General features: G+C 41.0%; 1 protein-coding gene and 1 long non-coding RNA gene across 4 annotated transcripts in view; one reads left to right on the top strand and one right to left on the bottom strand.

Moving 5' to 3' along the window:
- LOC136053950 (uncharacterized) overlaps window positions 1-9408 on the bottom strand; it is a 55184-nt gene extending 45776 nt beyond the window's left edge. The window contains exon 1 of the long non-coding RNA XR_010622696.1: window positions 9285-9408. This is a non-coding gene — a long non-coding RNA (uncharacterized LOC136053950). The remainder of the gene's footprint in view (window positions 1-9284) is intronic.
- The window catches only part of LOC136053936 (sodium channel protein type 5 subunit alpha-like), a 562080-nt gene that overhangs the window by 452387 nt on the left and 89719 nt on the right, over window positions 1-19974 (top strand). The gene's annotated exons all lie outside the window — the stretch shown is intronic.

The following is a 19974-nucleotide window of genomic DNA, read 5'->3' on the forward strand; positions in this document are numbered from 1 at the left end:
AACTCTATTTCATCTGTTGACATGTTTGATTGCGTCTTCCAAATTGCCCTGCGTGAAGGTAGAAAGCATAATCTGTGTCTTATTAGTGCTCAGATCTCTCCATGGGTTCCCTCTCCCTTGGCTGAACTGGTTGATGTTTTAAGAGGCAGGCAGCACCCTGGGGCACAGCACTGAGAACACAACAGGTAATTTCAGCAGTGATATATCCAAGAAGAAAGTAAACAACACGTGCCCCCAGTAACATTTGAGAAAGCCATTTTCTTGGGCTTATCTTTGGCCACACCACTGCAGAGGACTGCTGGCTCTGCAGCACCAACACCACAAAGCTCAGTGTTACTGCCAAGTGTTTAGAAGGATGCCAAGGCCATTGATGCAAGCATAGTTTAAGGAAAAAATACGGGCATTGCAACGCCCACCATTTCAGATTCTGAACTAGTTAGGCCTTGAAATTGCTCAGAACTAGTCCTTTTGATTACAGTCTGTTGTGACAATTTTTTCCAGACAGAGATGAAGAATCAGGAGATAAATTTTAACCAAAAAAACATAATTTACATTAACCTCTTTTCAATCTCTACCCATTCTTGTATATGCCCCCATTAAAATTTTTGTTCCTAAAATATGACATGCACATAGCTCTCTAGATCAGTTTCTACAAGCTGCACACTGTGATTTTGTATTGTAGATTTTCCAAAAACGAGGAATCATGATACATTTGTTTGACTCTTACAGACCTCTTCTATCTTGTGTTCACTATACCTCTTTGAGCCATCCACCTTTGCCTCAAGAAGTCTGGGTAACAAAACACATCCGCAAATACTGGGTGTGAAAGTCAAAACCAAACTACTGATCAGCAGTGCTCTCCATGCTTCAGGCTCAAATGTAAGAAGGTCTTATGCAGTGCTCAAGCTTCTCAGATAATTTATTTAGCAACAGCCACTACACTTATTGTACCTCCTGCTCTCAATGGGACTCATCGTTCAGAGCTGTTGAGCAGTTGGTAACAATTACAGAGGATAAACTGAATGAAATATGTGATGCTGTGAATGTGTCAAGATTTCGACCAGTGGAATTTACATACATGAATAAATATTGAAAACTGTTTAGTAATGAGGCTCCCTGCCTAGCCTCTGTTCTGGGCATCCTGGAATGTAAAAATAATTGCTACCTTTATAATCAGTTACCAGCTTTAACAGCAAGCAAGCAGCAGCTTCAATCTGTGAGGCAAAGAGGGAATTAGGAGATGCATCTCCATTAGTTTGTGCAAATAGTAAAAGCTCCCTCTTAGCTCTTCTTTCAGTAGGGATGGATTGTAGCTTTCTCTTAGCCTAAATTTAGATTAGGACAAACAGAAACATGAGCATGTTGTGGATTAAGATAAATTCCCCCAAGAAGTTGTTGCAGAATTATTAGGACAAAAAAAAAAAAAAGATGATTCCAAAAGTCAACTGAGCAAAGCTGTTATTCATGGAAGAGGAGAGATCTCCAGACACACAGCCATTTCGCAACCCTGGCTGGGGCCTCAAGGTTCAGGGAGGTTCATTTCCACCATGACTCAAACCCCAAATAACTTTTATGTTCAGCCAAGCATTTGCTTGGCTCATTGGAACTTGGCAGAATGTCTGGTGGGTACAAACACAACATCTGAACTGGAATTGCCTGTATACATGCCAGGAAATACATCAATACTTATTCCTCCCCAAGAGCACGTGCTTTGTAAGATGGTCTCTAGAGCTCATAGCTCTTGGATGGGTAGCATTGTGCCTACAGCATTTCAATCCACAGTTTTTCATTCCAGGCTCATTCATGCACCCAAGTTTTCCTGCCTCCTTCCATCGCAAAGAAGGAAGGAGATGTCGTGCCAGATGAATGTGTTCTGCTTCCCAGCAGCATAGACTTATTAGCAGGAACAGAAGGAACATGTAAAAGAAAAGGCCACAAATGAATCCAAGAGATTTTATGATGATCTTCAGCTATAATGTTGCAACACAGAACAGCATCACTGCTCAGGGTAAGCTGGAGGCATTTGTGATGTGAAAGCAGCTGGTAGTAATGGGCAAGAATAGAATCAAGCACAGTATCCAGCAGGTTGAAGATGGCTTGGAACCAGTTTCTGAAAGAAGCACAGTCATTTTAGAAGTAGGGGACTGTAATTGGTATTCATGAATTACTAGACCAGCTCTTAAGCATTCAAAGGGAACCTAGGCACATGCAATGGACTGTTCTAACTTTAGAATGCTTTGGTCTAATTTTAGTTAGACTCCTGCCTTGCAAAAAGAGCTAAACGTGAAGCTGTGGGTTCAATTCAAGGCTCTGTCAAGCACCTGCTGCACAAAGAAGTGTAGAATTAATCCAAGTGGAGCTTCATGAAGCTGTGAGGATAAGGATTCAGCACCTTTCCTATTTCTTCTCTGCTCCTTTATCTACTAAAGGCTTTTCAGTGCAGGGCTTATATCTGATGATGTGTCTGCACTTTCTGTATGAGCTCTTCTCTTTGCACTCCAACCATTTCAGTTCCTGAAGGTAAGCTGTGCAGGTGGGGACATTTGCCCCTACAAATAGGTGCAACTAATTGCAAGAGCTCATGAAGCAACACAGTTGGGATCCCCTTTCTGAAGGTGCTTGGCATGGTCCAGACTTCATGGGAGTGCATCTGTACCATCCCCTGTGCATACCCTCATGTCTGTGGGAACATTCCTACCCCAACAGCAACACTTGTGGAAGTAATAACTAGACAGCTTACAGACTTCCCAGACACAAATTATAACTTACTATAAAACAGAACTCCCAAAGGCTGACTGACATCTTCTGGTCCATGAACTTCCTCTCATAAGCAAGGCAAAAAATACCCACTTCACCACTTTGTCTATCAAATCTCTATCTGAAGATTAAAAATGTCTATCAAATATTCCACTTGCAGATTTTAAAAATGGAAGATTATTTTAGCTTACAAAAATGCATTTAAATAAGATATCCTCGTCAAACCACTCAGTACTATTTTCCCCATTAGCCATCTATGCTCTCTGTTTCAGATTTCATCCTCCCTTCCCCCCCCCCCCCAAAATAGGATTCCTACACTGCTGCACAGCCTTCAGCAACAGCAGAATGGACTCGACCCTGATCCAGCAAAACCTATTGAGTTTCTGGACAGTTTTAAAATCCCTCAGTCTGACAAAACTAGGAGCAGCAGGAAAATCACCTGAGCTACCTATTTCACCGCAGAGCTGGGTGTATTTTCAGGTCCCAAGGATACATTCAGGTTCCAAAAGGACTTTCTAGAAAACTGTGGATCTAGGGAATTCTTTCCTCTTTTAATTAATGTTTAGTTGGGTAGGATCCAAAGGCAATTTACAGAGAGAAACATCCTACTCCCTGCAAGCTATTGGCTTTTTTCTTGTCTTGTTTGTATGTAAGGTGGATATCCAGAAGGGTTATTTAGGTTTTGAGGGAGAGACGTGCTGTGTAAGAAGTATGATCTTAATATTAAAGGACAGTTGCATGCTTTCAGAAAATTAGATCTCTAAGGTGTTTCAGTTTGCACACATCAATTGTGGCATACAACCACCCTGAAATCATTGCATTTGTAAATCTTAGCCAAGTCTTAGCTTAGTAATAATTCTAATTAAGCCTTTTCCTTTCGCCTTTTTCTGTCTCTATTTCTCTTCTCCTTGACTTCTTCCTTCTCTCTCTCTTTCCCTTTTCCTTTTTTCTTTTCCCTTTTCTTATTTTTTCCTGTTTCTTTAACTTCTCTTTATTTCCCCTTTCTTTTCTCTATTTTATCCTGTTTTATTTTTTCCCCTCTTTTTAGTTTTCTATTTTATTATTTTCATTTTCTTTTCCTTTTATTTTTTTTTCTTTGTAATCTGGCACATACAGCCACCATCTATGTTACTATGTTAGACTAAAGAGACAAACAATTTCATGGGCCACACACTGGTTCTTTCACTCCACAATTTTTCTTTCACCCCAGACTGGTCCAAAACAGGCTTGAAACATATTAGCATGACAGCGTCTCACCCTGCCTGCAGTCTATGCTGCCACTGTTTCAGCAACTAGCAGGCTTGTCAGTCTGGCCCTTTGTACCATCCTGAGCACACCGAAGAATGTATAAACACCAACAAGAGAGAGAAACTTCCTGCAGTATTTCTTTAACAGATAGGATGGGAGATGTCCCCTTTCTTTCAGTAAGCAATATGCATTTTATGACCTTCTCAATGACAGTTTTAAGCCTATTGTGATTGGTTTGTCTTTTTTCTTAAATAAAGAAAAGCAAACGTAAAGATCTAACATTCAAATAACATTTAAAACAGAGATAAAGTGACGAAGCTCCGCTGAGTAGAAGTTATGAATGACATTTTGTCCTTTGTTGTGGGTGGCAAAACAGTAGAATTACAAGAGAAAAGGGAAATCACTTTCAAGCTTCCATTTAATTATCAGGGCCTCTGTCAATTAGCGTCACCATTCATCATTTTAAGGGTAGCCCCCTAAAGATGCAGCAGCAGCTCCTCTTTTAGCATCTGAGTTAACTGAGAGTCTTCCAGAAAATAGTCACTTTACTGAGGGGACAAATTCAACAACAGTCAGAAACCTCATTTTTATTCCTTCCTTCTTGGACAAGTTGCTATTTCTGTCCTTAAAATGGTGATAAGGATCTCTGGCTGAGAAAGGGTAAAATAAGGATGACACTGGAGTTATTTATAACTCCAGAAATTTTTTTTTGATTCATGCATTTTTCCCTCCTCCCCTACTTTCATAATTGAATACTTATAAAATAAATTGTTCTACCCCCCCCCCCCTTCTGTACTTGGAACACTGTGATTTATCAACATAGACAGTCTGAGGCCCAGCAGATAAAATGCAAAGCGTGAACTGAAGTAAATAACTGAAGTTCACAGCATGAACTAAATCATGTTTTATTACCTTTAATATTTCAATTGCTTCTTAGCATGAGAAGCAGAGACCAGGGTGCATTCAGCAGCTCACTTAACCTCCCTTCCCTCTGCATTGCTTTATCTTTCCTCCTCCTCGAGATCTTTCTCCATATGCAGAAGGAAGGATCTAAACTCATACTCTCCTGGAACCAATGTCAGGATGAATCAATGTCAGGATTCCTCATTGGGGATCTCCTCCAAGCTTTGTGAACTTGATCAGCCTGCTGTAACCAAGGGAGGCAGGGCTCTCCAACAAAGCATTCAGATCTCACATACACCAAACTTTGTCCTCTCAGGTGCACTTTTCTCTCTGATATTTATCAAGGGCATCTAAAGTACTTTGGTCATTGTTCCAACAAGTTTACTGTTTGGAAAGATGTCCAAATCACCTTTTCTCCTGCCATTCTTCCAATGGTCAGGTTACTAGCTAAGACCAGCCCTGATTTTCATTTTGTCTCTGATTTCTCTAGATATTCTGTGTTCTTATATGTTCTCTTCTCCAGCAGACCATCTCTAGTGTGTTCAATTCTTCTCAATAAATGTCTCCCAGAGGGCTGATTCCAACTGAACTTTGCAGCTGTACACAGGCTGAAAGGCAACAGATCATCCCAACTGGCTTCTCCATAGTCCCTCAAGAGAAATGAAACACATGGGACTTAAAAGTTCTCTGCATGAAAAAACTGTAGGCTGTAGCTTATTAGTGGGCGACCATGGCTCGATGGTCTGCTACAAAAACTTAACCATTGAACAGTTTGCTGCAGAGCAAAAAACTCCCCCCTTATTCTCAGCCATGAACCTTCCATTTTTGCGTGCTACCACACACGTGGGTCACACATTGGATTGCTGGAATCACTAAGAAATAACCAGAGGATATGTTTAATATACTGCCTTGCACCTTTGTAGATCCTCAAAATAATAATAATAATAAAATCACTGCATTAAACATTTGTATGTCTTCACTGGAGAACATCTTAAGCATTTCTGCTCAACTTTGGCCATTTCTTGTGCTTAGGAAACAGTTCAAATCTAGTTTCCAGTGGCAGTTCCATAGAGCAGACCAATTACTTAAAATCAACAATTTTATCAATATTTAGTGTTACCAATTCTAGCACCAACTTTTAGACTAATGGGGAGGGTGAAAAAGAGGATGAGACTACAGCACAATATGTTTGGGAAAGTTCCCTGTCTCACAGACCAACAACTGCAAACTTTAATTCAATTGCTCTCTCAAAAGGCCCTACAATTTCACACACAAGTATACTGTCAGTCTCCAGTGAATGAATATGAGGATGATTCTTTTCAAAGAGATTCCTGGAAATGTCACCTTCGGTTGATATTCTCCTTTTCCAGGAATGCTGAGCATTTACACAAAAGATGCAGTGGAGCTATACACACAGAGAAATGAACGTATTATTCTCAAACCACTCTGCTGCTACTTTCTCACCATTTTAGGCTTTTTTCACAGCCATTCCGATCACCTTTTCATTATCAGACAAATCCTTAAGACTTTCCTCTGGCAACTTATCCACCACTGTAAGAGAATGTTTTCCTTGAGCAAGGACAAATCAACATTAGGTGAAAGCTTCAGGATTTCACCAAGGCTTTAAAGGGCAAGAGCATACCAAGCTAAAGCCCAACGCCTTTTGAACTTTGTTCTTCTTTCACCCACAATGCTTGATGCAGGTCTGCTGGTTTTACATCCACCAGCACAAGGAGTCAAGCATCTCAACGTATATTTTCTTCCCCAGTTCACCTTTCTCCAAGGAGGGAAATTATTACAACAGCACAGGTATAGCTGAATATTAGAGTATGGGCTGGAAAACTGCATTATGCATTAAGTTATTTTAACAGCACTCAGAATTGTTTTCCTCCCAGTCAGCTGGAGATCCAGCAACTCCTCTGCACTGGGAACACAGGTAAATATTTGATCTTTTCAATCTGCAGCCAGCTAGCCAAACAGGGACTGACTGTTCCACCAGCCTCCTTATTTTCTTATCCCACGCTCTTTGGAGGGATTCTTAAGCCAACAGACTCTCTCCCCGTTCTTTCTTCCCATTCTCTCTCCCAGATATTGTATCTCAAGCTAATTTCATGATGCTGTTAAACTTCATCGTATGGTAGAAAATGCCAATCACAGATGTTCCCAGAATATCCTTATGTTCCATGAGCATAACTAATTCCTCACTGATAATTTCCAGGATTGCACTATAACTTATGACAGAATGTAGGTAAAGTGTTGAAACAAGGAGCTGACAGCTCAAGGGATCTCTCTGATACACATATGTCTCTGCTCACAGTTGTTTCTCAGCACTGAGAAGTGCTTCTACCTCTATGTTGTGATAGATATGGCAATAATTCCCTATAATACAAATGCTCCAGGCCCTGTAAGGTTAACAGAATGAAATAATGCTAAGTAGCATTGTAGTCAAGATAGCTTATAAATGGCATAACTAAAAAGATTATTACAATAGAGACAATAAAGAAAAATACTCACCCATACCCTAGGCTCACAGAAGAAAACTCCAAAGAAGCAAACTCCAGAGAAAGATCATTTTCCAGTGGTGGTCAGCCCTTAAATGAGGTCTAGGAGAGGTGGAGCCAGACTCCACCCCTTCTGGTCACAAAGGTGAATTACCTTCACCTGTGCTCCCGAGGCTGACTCAGTGCTCGCCTCAGGTGATTGATCTTTGGTTTAGGCCATGATTCAACAGTTCCCTTGCCTTGTATAGGCCCCCATCATCTTTGTGTTCCTTCACTGGATATGATCAGTGACTCAGAGTGTTTCTTTTGACACACGTACATTTTCACAGGATGCTGAGAACCTGAAAACTCAAATCCCTACCTGACATCTGCATAGATCCATGGTAAAAATGATTCAAAGAATTATAGAATACCCCAAGTTGGAAGGGACCCGTAAGGAGTCCAACCCCTGGCTACAAATAGGAACACAGTCATAGAAATGGTTTGGATTGGAAGGGACCTTTAAGATCATCTAGTTCCTACTCCCCTGCTATAGGCAGGAACACCTCCCACTAGACCAGGTTGCTCAAAGCCCCGCCCAGCCTGGCCTTGAATCTCTCTAGAACGAGAACATCCACAACCTTGCTGGGCAACTACCCATGAGACTGGGTACAGATTCTTGGAGCCTGTAGAACCCCAACATACAACCAAGGGGGTCTGAATCCAGCCTTCCTCTTCTGAGAGATGGTGCCTGGCCATGCAAGAGGTAGTGAGACCAGAAAATACATCTTGGCAGCCTGATCCAGTGGTTAGCAACCTTACCCACGGCAGGCAGTTGGAGCTCAATGATTTTTAAGGTCCCTTTCAACCTAAGCAGTTCTATGAGTCTACAGTCTGGGCTGTGACCATGGTTTTAATCCCTCTCCCTTCCTAGGAAGGCACTTAAATACTTGCAGTTTTGTCATCTCTCTTTCCCTCTGCATGAATGAACTAACTCAAATAAATAAATAAGAAAATGAACTAATAAAAAGTTCTCAGTTGGTAACTTTCTTTGGGAGACAAAAAGTTAAAAGCTAGGAGACGTTACACGTACAGACAGCTGGCACATTCTTGTGCTGTCAGTTCTCACAGGCAATCAATATTATGAAATGTTATGATTATTATCAAATATCATTATGTTAATTCTGAATCTGTTGCAAGTCCCATTTATTGCAGTCGTTACACTTTGAATAAACGATCATCTCAGTTTTAAAAAATAAAATATATGTAAGACAAAACTCCCTGCCTTGCTATTAGCTAACAAGGAGGATTTAGGTAGGCAGACGGATCCGCTCCTAGTGGTGCTAGTTTGATAAATTGTGGCTTTTCTCCAAATAGAAGCAGAGTTCAGTATTTCACACCATGACAGGTTCTCTCTGTACTTTGTGGATAAGGTTGCTTGGATCAAAACCAAGCTCTCATCTATTCATGGAGGTGGGAGAGTTTCAAAAGGAGCACATCTTTATTGTATTGTGGTGCTGCTTCCTAGAGGCTGTGCTGAGCCCCAAGCCCTGTTGTGCTAGGCAATGCACAAACACAGATGAAGAGATGGGAGAGCTAAAGAGCTGTAAGGAATTGAGTTACACAGAGAAGCTAGAGAAAGTCCATAGCTAGACTCCTAATGCCCAGTCCCTTGCTCTTTGTTTAGAGCAGAAAACAAAGCAAATATACAATAGCAAGAAGAATATGCTGAGTTACATGAATGGGACCAGTCTGAGGGTTCAGGAATAGCTGCAAACCAGCAAAAGGGACTCTTAGGAAATCATCAAGTGCAAAGGCTGCTTTCCCACAGCTTCATTTCATCACCCTTAGAGATCTGGAACTTTATGCTGTTGTCTCTGCAGCCCTTCAACTCACCTGGATTTCATTTCACACTTGAAGCTCAGCTGGCTTCTGTTGTTTTATCAGGAGGGTGGAGAAACCTAAGGGCCTGTGGTGTGTCCTGCAGCTGATTTATGGCTTTGCAGTGTAGAAGCCAGGTGCAGACTTGCCAGGGGGTTAGGGGCTGCCAGTCCCCCATTACAAGGCTTGTTGAAGCAGGATCCCTCCCTCCATGTGAGGCCGGAATGCCTGCACAGCCTCCCTGCAGATCTGTTCTGCATCCACCTCTCACGAGCTGGATGAATCTTGCAATTTCCTTGTTATTTGCATGCTAATGCAGGAAGAACACAGAGAGTAGAGTGAAGATTTGCTGTGAGTTGGGGATTTGTGAGAATGCCAGATTTAGAGATGCTCCAAAGGGCAGATCAAGGGTGCAGACACAAAGGTTAAACAAACAAAAATAAAAGTGTATGTACCAAACCCTGCAAACAAAAACCACCCAGCTGAATTCAGCTCAGAGATATGAGTATGAGGATTAAAAAATATATATCTTGCTATTTCAGATAGTGATCTAAATAAAGCCTTTCCTGCTCTTCTTGTCTCAGATGCTAACAAAATTAATGGCTGCTTTTTTTTGGCCAACAATTCATTAGCCTCTTTTCCCTGCTCCCTAAACCTTCATTAAAACAAGTCAAAATCCTCCCTGAGATCTTGACTGCAGTCAGGTTTTGCTTCTTTCCAGGCTGGTGTGAGATTATAATGCTTCTCAAGGTGTTCCCTTCCTCATAATGAAGCTCCATCTGTTCTACAGATGGTAAAGATCACAAGAACCAGCACTAAATATCCCTCCCCCACTAGAATTTTTACCTTATGGTAATGCTGCTCTTTGTTTTCCCTGGCTTTCCCAGGAGCAGGGGAGCGTGCCGCAGAGCACAGGGACTCATCTATTGCCCCAGCCTGCCCAGGCGACAGTGGCTGCCTCTGCATGAGGAGCATTTCACAGATTTTGGCAAGGGCTGAGCCAGAGGAAGAGCTTTTTGACTGATTTTTCAGGGAACTCTGTGCCCTTGAAATCACCAGCTGTATTTTTCATCCCATCACCTCTCAGCTACCAGCCCCAGCTTTGCCCCTGACAGACAACTCTCTACACTTTTCTTCCACATCTTGCTGTCATGTTTTTCTTTGAGGGCATATAGGAATCTGTTGCAGGAAGGACTTATGCTTTGAGGTGCAACAGGAATTCAAGAGGTCAGGTCCCAGAGGATGGGAAATAAATTTATACGTTTTTGCTACTCATTTCTGGGTCTTTTTCTTCAGATATCTGCATGAGATTTTCAGCCTATGAAGTACTCAGTGGGGGTGAGCTCTTGGGTATGCTGCCAGCCTATGAATGTTGGCCTCCTCTGGTATAACTTCACTGAGCTTCAGAAACCAAAGCACAGAAAATGGAGTCACCTTTGATGATCTTCCACTCCATACAAAATCAGAATAATTAGATTCACTTAACTAAACAAGTTTTAGTTCTACAGCAGGATAAGCACACTGGATATTTAGACAATTCTCTAAGGCCGCTGGCGATGGACTAGCTCCATTTATGTGGTTTAACATTTGCCTAACAGAAAGTACTACTACTTTTCTCTTCTTGACAAGTAGATAATCCTAAGAGGTCTGACAACAGTATTAACATCCAAACCACAAATGATGGGTAATATGAAAAGCTGGATTTTCTGACATACACCCTTTACATCTGCTTTCTACATCAGAACCAGAATTAGTTCTACTGTTGTGTTTGTATTAAATATGTGGATTAATGGAGCTCAGTGAGAGTGCTGAATAAGCTCTTCCTGTCTCCAGTGGCTTTGGACTGCATCTTTCTATGCAGAGACAGATGTGTAGCTTGTTGTATTCTGTGTTTTGCACTTAGAAAATCCATGGCTTGGTACTAAATCAACAGTTTCTTGTTCAGAAGAGATTTCAGACTTCTATTAAAACTAAGCAAATTTGGCTAAGGGTGGCAACAGGGCTGAAATCCTACAAGGAATCATTTTGGTGGTGTTGGCTCAGACCGTAGCCCACCAACAGTACTATTGCTCAAAGAGAACTGACTCCTCTCATACATACCAGAAGACCAGAGTCCTGATCCAGGAAGATTTGATGGCACTTGCAAACCCAAACAGTGAAGATGTTTTGCTCCTGTAACCTGGCTCAGTCACTGCTCAGGTAATTACGTCCCACTTACCTAAATTTCTTCCTCAGTTTTCCCTGGCTTTCAGTAATTTTCTTCACTTCCTTTCCAAAACAGCAGTTTAACAGTCCAGCTGGCTGCTGAATAGTCACCATCCTTTGAATGATGGCTAAATGTCTCTTCTGTGCATAATTATGTGCACTTTGTGAGGCACCTTGGGACCTTATGAACTGGGGGAAGGAGAGAAGCGATATACAAAGTGATGGGTTTTGTTTTCATTTTTATTGGTCTCACAACTGGGAGCACTATTGGCACAAGATCTTAGAAGCTGAGAACAGGTAAAAGCAGCTTTTCCCTAAATTAATAACTCTAAGGAAATAAAGCCCAAATCACAGTAAGCTTTTCCATACAATTCCCTCTGGCAAATACTTTGCTGAAGTAATAATTTCTGCAAGAGTGGGTCCCAGATGAGCTCCAAGTCCCAGAAAATACACGTGTGCCTGGAACAGGTTTCACGGAAGCCTCAGCACGGGGCTGGGTCCAACATCAACTGGGTTTAGCCCATAAGTTCTTCATGTTCTGAGCAGGCTGAATGGGGCATCACAAATGTGAGTTTGTCATTGCACCTGGCTGCAGATTTTGGTGCCTGAATTAGGGCCGTGGAAGAATTGGCAGCAATGTCATTCCCTGGGCAATATGCACAAAGATGGATATACAGGAACTGAGCTGTTGGGAAGAAACCTATCTTCCATGTAAAGTTAACCCTGCAAATCCCTGTTCTTCATGTTACAGCAAAGCCAGGGTGATAGGCCCTCATTTTCCTTCTTCTAAACACAGGCAAGTGTGCATCATGGGATCAGAGAAAGCAACAGTGGTTTTGGTTTCATAGTTCAACAGTAGGGAAGAAGAGATCTGCATAGTCGTGACTCATTCCCTAAAAATACCTGCGTCTCTCCATTGACTGTGCAGGGAGCCCAGGGTGACCAGCTTGATGTAGAAGAGAGCTGTGGAGATATCTGAAATTAGACAAAGCGAATCCCATCCCTAAAGCCAGTCTGGGTAGGAGGTAGTGTGGGATGGTGCAATGCAAGAGTCTACATGTGAGCTGGAAGTCTGCACTCCCACTGCCGGCGCTGGGGATCCAGTCAACGTGGTCGGCAGAGCCCAGGAAGCGATGTGTCTCTCTGCAAAGCAGACTCCTACGTTTGGTCAGTGAATCACTCTCTATACGCCTACACTGCCATGAAATGGATCCTATCCCCAAAGTTAGGAGAGATGAATCTCACCCTGAAGTCTTTCTCCTCCTTCTTGTGTCTTCTGCTAAGTTTCCAGTGTGCTATTACACTAAATCAATTGCTCATGTTAGCTATCACTCCACCTTCCCTCCATCCCCAACTGAACCATAACAAACACATTTTTGTGTTCGTTTTCAAAACTTCATTTCCAAACTCGAAGTAAAATCTTCCAACCTTCTTCAGCTTCTGTCAAACCCCTCAGTGTATGTGTACCTCACCAGCTTTCTTCTTCCTCCAGTATCCATAGAAAGCTTTTGCAGCTCTCCATTTCTGCAGACAGATCTGGATATATCTTGTGGTGCTGTGGAAATATCGCATATTCTTCCACCATTTCTTTTCCTTTCTTTTCCACACACTGTACAACAACACAAACGTAGAGTTTCTGTCAATACTAGTGCCAATGTGTTCTCAAATAACTGCATGTCAGGTGCACAAATTACAGGACTAATAGAGGCTGTGATTACATTTCGTGTATGGGTTCTCGAGGCATATGATAATGAATATTAATAGAAACTATTTCTCCAGTAAATGATTGTTTTCTCAATGGTTGATATAAATAAAACCACTTGGAAAGGAAACAGATTTTTTGATGTCTCTATCACAAATGCAATGATGTATTTCCACAAGAAAAGGCACACCTGCCAGTATACACTAGCAGAAATGTAAATATTTGCAATTTTTGTAGTAATTAAACCCAATCCTCCAAGGCCCATCTCACAGCATCAGAAGACAGAATGTAGGTTCATAAGCTAACAAAGAATGAATGAAGTGTCACAAAACCAGATGGAATTAAAATTAAAACCTAGAAATCAATCGGAGAAGGCAGGGTCTGTCTCACCAAACTTCAGCTATCTGTAAATGGATGGCTGCAGGTGAGTTAGTCACTCCAACAGTCATTCCTGCATAGTCAATGGAGACGAACAGGCACCTAAGGCATGATTCTCTCATCCACTTTAAGTATCTAATTTTGGATGAAATGAATCACTGTCTCCCTGGACTAGATCTCTACTGTCTGCAGAGGGAGCTGAGGGAGACTCAGTGAGATTCAGGTGCTTAGTTAAATGAACATAAGGCATAATAACCTACCTTAAAAACATACTTTGTAAAAGAAATGCATGAAAAACAACCATTGTCTTTTTAAAAGAACGGAAGAATTACAGACTTTGCTTATCTGAGAGGCTGTATAACAGTGAACATTATCTTTTATTCCACTGTAAAGTCAGTGCAGTGGACCTGTGCCCTTTTCTGCATTGCTTCATTTGGCAGCTAAATCTCATATAAGGATGGAGTTATGGGTAATGAGCAAATACAGCAATCCCATAAAGATAGCAAGAGAAAAAGTCTTGTAGGGAAGACAAGGCAAGGAAGAGCAAGGGAGGAAAAAGTAAAGGAAAAGGAAAGTAATGGGAAGGGAAAAAGAATTTACCTGTAAATATCTGTGCTTTTCTCCTGAAGTGGACATCTTTGGGAAGCAGATGTTATCCCTAAAGAGCTGTGTTTACTGAAATGTGCAAAAAAAAAAAAAAAGAAAGCAAACAAAAAGAGTTTTGGCAGATCATTTCTGACCTCCCACAGTCTTTTTGCAGTCAAATCTGTCAATGGGAAGTGGATGAAGGACTTGAGGGAATATCTGCAGACATCCACTCCAAGGTGATCAAAGGGAGCTTTACTGATGAATTTACTGTCCTACTGACTTATTTCTTTAGAAATCCTAGACACCTGGAGAGGTGTTAAAAAAGATGAAAGGGGGGGAAAAAAAAGATCAACAACACACTGCTCTTCAAAACTCCAACCCATTCTCTCCTCCAAACCTTGCTTCAACGTCTCTTGAAAAACTGGGATGTGTATTGAAAGAAAAGAAAAAGCTGTAACAGATCCGCAAGACATTTTACTATTTATACTTGCTTGTTATGGCTGTTTTACATGCAGCTAATGGTCCCAATAAGCCACCATGTGTTCTTCACATCCTCTCCATGCAGGTTCATCCTCTTCCCTTCTTTCTTTGCAGCATCTTCGCTACATCAACTTCTGTTAGGCTATAATCTCTTCAAAGCGGGAATCTTCTCTTTGGATTTAGGTGAGCAGGAGAGACTTCAGTCATGGCTGAAGTGCTCAGGTACTGTGCTGATACAGATGAATAAGAAACAGAAGGGAGAGTGAGGCTGATGTTTTTCAAATGGATTCAAGGAGCTCGGGTAACTTTGCCCTAAAACCATTTTAGTTTAATGAGCAGAGAAGCAGAACACGACAGTCCCAGTTTTGGCAAGATAATTAAGCATGTGTTTAGATAAGATCTTGAAGCTAATGGGATTAATCAGAGGTTGTGTACCCTGGGCCATACAAAAAATGTATTTTGTCCCAAAGATGTGCGTTTTTGAAGGAAAACGTTTCCATCAGGTATCTTTCCTTTCCATGAGGAGCTAAAAAACACTGCTGAATTGTTTAAATCCTAAAGTGCCATTCACAGTCATCACATCCTTTTCATAGAGTTGTAAATGAGACAAAAGATACAGCAAAGATCCAAATACAGCAAAGACATCCTTACAGGAAATATTTGTTCCAGACCTACTCATGCCAACAAGCATTGTCCTATGCTTATCGTTCCTTGTTCACAAGTCTGATCATCCAAAGCTCACACTGACAAGGCCTAGTCCCTCAAAAATGAAGCAGTTTAAAATTATTTTCTCTCAAAGACAGTGATAGCAGCACAGTTAAAGCCCTTAGGAGGGGCCAAGTTCCCTCCCTGCCTGGAGTTCAGGGACAGGAGTCCATGTGCACTGAGTGAATTGATTGGAAATATCCACATTTTGAAAATTCAAGTTTCATGGGTCAAAAAAACTCTTTATCATGCAGCCTGTTGGTGAGTGTATTAAAGCGTAGGTAAGGCTTTTGGGGTTCTGGGCTGTTTTCAGTCATGGTAATGTCACTGATATTAGACGTCATTCCTTAAAAATACAGAATGACTATGAAGCCCAAGCTTCAGTGCTACAATGTCTTTTTTTTTTCCAATTGAGCTGCGAAAAAAAGGAAAGGAAAAAAAAAGGACAGGAGTAATAGAAAAGTGAACAAGCCAGGAGGAAAATTCAGCCCAATTTCTACAGCATTTAAGTGAAAGACTGAAGGAATACATTACTTTAGGTTGGAAAGAGATGATTTCAGCACTAACATTAGCCTCAGTGTCAATGGTCTGAGACACGCAGCTGAACTTCACGCACAGCTCAGTCCTACTGCTGTTTAACTGCCAATACAAAAGATACTGTCTCTACTGAAGCATGAACCCAAAGCTTAGATTTTCAGGAAATTGGTAGGCAAAAGCAGTGGGAGGAATCAAAAAACAACAGCACCCAAAACATCTTGTTTGCTAAATCTGTTGGTGGAAGCAGTAATGCAAGGGCTGAAGCCATCAAAAGCCTTGCTTGAAGTTGTGCAGTCACTTCTCACCAGACTGAGCTCAAGACTGTATGGTCTGTCTTCTGAAAAGTAGATGAGAATTCCAAAAATAAAATAGCTGACTGTAAGTTGTGATCAGCACACCATACATATGTAAATCATTGCTGACCCTGAGAAAAGCTGCCTCTGCATTATGATAAGGTCTGAAACCTGATTGAAATGTTTCATAAAGGGCATTATTTTGGAGATGATCCTTAAACGAGCAGAGCAGGAAAATCATCAGTTTCTTTCCTCAATGGTCAGAAAAATAGGTTACCAATGAGAGGGACTTTAGCCAAATTCATTTCTTTAGAATTCAACTGCTGCTGGATTTTCTTTATCTCAGAGTCCTCGTTAATGACAGCATAGTTCTGGGACACAATTACATAATTATTATTGTATTGATAATATGCAAGCATTTCCTGGCCTTACTGCCCCTGCAGCTCTAATCTAGCTGATAAAGCCCTCTCACAATTGCAATATTAATCATATCAGAATATGCTGGATGCAGTATTGCATCACTGTCCCTTCCTGGGTCTTTCTAACATCAGCAAGGTGTTGGCACAGAATGACACCAACCATCTCCATGAACACATACATTCAGGCAATTAGAGTTCTTACATATTTGTAATGATAGCCAAAACAATGGAAATCCTCAGAGTTCTTCCCACATTGCTCATCCACAAAAGGATCTTTTCTATTTTTTAAAGAAATGTGAGAATTTTCCAGAATTTAGAAGCCAAAACAGTCTCTGTTTTCCTGTGAACATGCCAGGCTGACAGCTGGAAGGGCTTCCTGTCTGCTTTAGATGTGAACTGGGCTCATGGATCTTGAAGGAGAAAGGGGGAAGCTCAGTGCCCAGAGATGCTCTCTTTATGCTGGTAGTTCTGCTCTTAAGCTGCTCAGAAATATTCGTATCAGATCTATCATCATAAAATGTCTTTTTCTTCACTTCTAGCACGTCAGATCTTCAGCTCAGCCATGTGTCTTCACTGTTTTCTCAACAACCCTGCCCATCTGAAATGCTGCAGATGTCTCAGCTCCATCGGTCAGGACAATCTTCTGAGCTTTCCTTGCCATGGTTGTGTTGTCCTTCATGCTGGGCTATGTACCTCTCAGCAGTGGTAGACTTCAGCTATTTCCTTTCAAAAGTCCAGTGTATGCTATGGGATGGGCCACTTGGCGCAGGGAAGTGTGGCCAGGTATCAAAGGTCATTCTGCACTCTCTTCTTGTTGCACAGGCTTCCACCATCATCTGGAAAACCCTGAGAACCCACTGTTTCCACTCACTGACACTTCTGCCTATCTCCCATTATATGATTTTATTGGTGAGGCACTGGAGCAGGTCTCCCAGAGAAGTTGTGAATGCCCCATCTCTGGAGGTATTCAAGAATACATAGGGACCTGGGCAGCCTGATCTGGTGGGTGGCAATCAGCCCATGGAAGGGAGCTTGGAACTGGTCCCTTCTAACCCAAGCCATTCTATGTTTCTATGATTCCATGTTCTGAAAACACTCTTTTGAAGGAGCTTTTTCCTCCACCCCAGGCACTGGTAAAATGTTTCTATGTGTGGACCTCTGAGTGTTTGTATGCGGCGCTAAATAAGTAATCTTTCCTAAATTAGCTTCGAAGCTTCCCCTCCAACACCTCTCCAGGTACATCTTCTTCCTTCCCATCTCCCACCTACAAAGAAAGAACGTTCCCAATTTAGTCTGCTCTGTGTTTCTGCCTGTGGGAGTGTTTGTAGAGCTCGCAAATGGAAAAGACAAGTCCAATATATGATCACTCATACACCTGCTACTCTTCTTTTCAGCAAGAATGCTGGAGAAGATGAAAGGAACGTCCTTTTCAGGTTCATCTGGGGGCAGGCAGGTCTGATTTTTGTCTCCTGATCAGAACAAGGACAGAGGGACCTTTTGGACAGATGAAGCTTTTCTTCCAGCATTCCAGAAAGACTGACTGTCCCCAGTCTCTTCTGTCTCCTGCTTTCGCTCTATGCTTTCACAGTTTTGCTTGTCCTCAGTAAGGACACACCCGGTATATTTCACTGGTATATTTCACTCGTGTTTGCAATGTTATGTTTTTTCATAAATACCCTTCTCTCTTCATTTATTTCTGTAATTATAACCCAGCAGTGAAGATGGGGGACTCCACATGTTCTGAAAACCACCAGATGACCATACCTTATACATATGCACATGGTCAAAGTACAGACCTGTGTTCTCCATCCTAGGATATATGAATTTTAATCTCCACCTGCAGACTGGATTCTCACCAGTTACTGTGACCATAAAGCATGCTAAACTGTTACCCAATGTTCTTGTCATTGTTTAACTCTGTTTTTCATCTGTTTGTCAAGTTATAGAAAAATGTGTATCAGGAATCTAATGCTGCACAGTCTGTGGTGAAGAACTCCCTCTGGTAATCCACATGCAAGCAAACCAAGCCTTCATCTCTGCCTTAGCTGATACTCTAAATAATCATTTCCAGACAGCATCAGACTGAGACCCGTACTTGCCTTTAGACAGGAATTAGACACACAGTCTATGAATTTATATGGGGAATGAAGAAGAAAAACTTCCAAATAACTTGCTCACAGTAAAAAGACCCAAAGAAATTTCAAATGAATGAATTTTGGGATGGAATATAGCTTAGCATTAGTTTTCATACAGCTAGCACTGGGGTAGTAGACATTTAGCACCCACAAGAATTTAAAGGCTTTTTTTTTATCCATTGAAAGAAACTTATAATTGAAACAGATTGAAATTTACAGGATGATGAAAGCAAGATGTTTGAATTGGATTAAAATCACCAAAAAGCTCATAGAGTTATACAAGATGTATAATAATGGGGCATTAAAAGATCTGAATTTTGATGTTTGTGTCAAATAATATGAGACTGGAGTCTTGACAGAATTTCTTTTTTAAAATCCAATATTTTGTTCACAAATGTTGATGAATATAATTCAGTAATATTATACATCCCCATTATGCATCATATGTAAGAACATTAGAGCTTCTTTAACCTTGGCTTCAGGTAACTACCCAGACTCTCAATCTGAGACTGTTTTCTTTATTACCTTCAGTTAGACATATTACACACATTGCTATTCTCATTAACAAACAGTGGTTTCCCTCTACATTACTTCAACGACCAACTATTTTTATAATTACCTTGCAAATTTTAGCTTGAAGTAACTTTCTCCTGTCTTAAACTGTTTTAGCAAATTCAACCCCTTGAGCTTAATCCAAATGAAAATCCAATGAAATTGGTAGAAAGACTTCCACGGACTTCAATGGATTTTGGACCAGTTCCTATGCATATGCCACATTTTGACATAGATTGTTATTGGTAATCTCATCCATGGATGAACAATACCATTGTTTAGGATGCTAACTCTGTATACTACTAATCTAAGCCAATGTTTTTCATTAAAATATTCTGCTTTTTTGTTTCTTAGACTTCTGCTTGAATAAGAAGAGGTTTTCCGCACTAAGTGTTGCCTCAGGTCAATTCCCTTCGATATAATCAAAAGCAGTCCAGACTTTTCTGAAAACACACCTGGGAAAAAAAGGGGGAAAAAGTCCAGAATGTTAATATTAAATATTGGCACTCTTTTTTTTCAACACTCCACACCTCTCCTTTCCTTGGGAAGATTGACTTCACACTTGGGAAGAAAGGTGGCATTTTTTGTAGCTTTTTTTTTTTTCATTTTATAACTTCTTGATATTTTTTAGATATTCTATATTTTTTCATTACTTCAGTATTTTAATTCTCTCTATATAGCTGTAGTCTGTGTAAGAGACATAAAATATCA

Source organism: Cyrtonyx montezumae, unplaced genomic scaffold, assembly GCF_038088225.1.
Source record: "Cyrtonyx montezumae isolate F1298 unplaced genomic scaffold, pur_monq_1.0 scaffold_32, whole genome shotgun sequence".
NCBI classification, from domain to species: domain Eukaryota; kingdom Metazoa; phylum Chordata; class Aves; order Galliformes; family Odontophoridae; genus Cyrtonyx; species Cyrtonyx montezumae.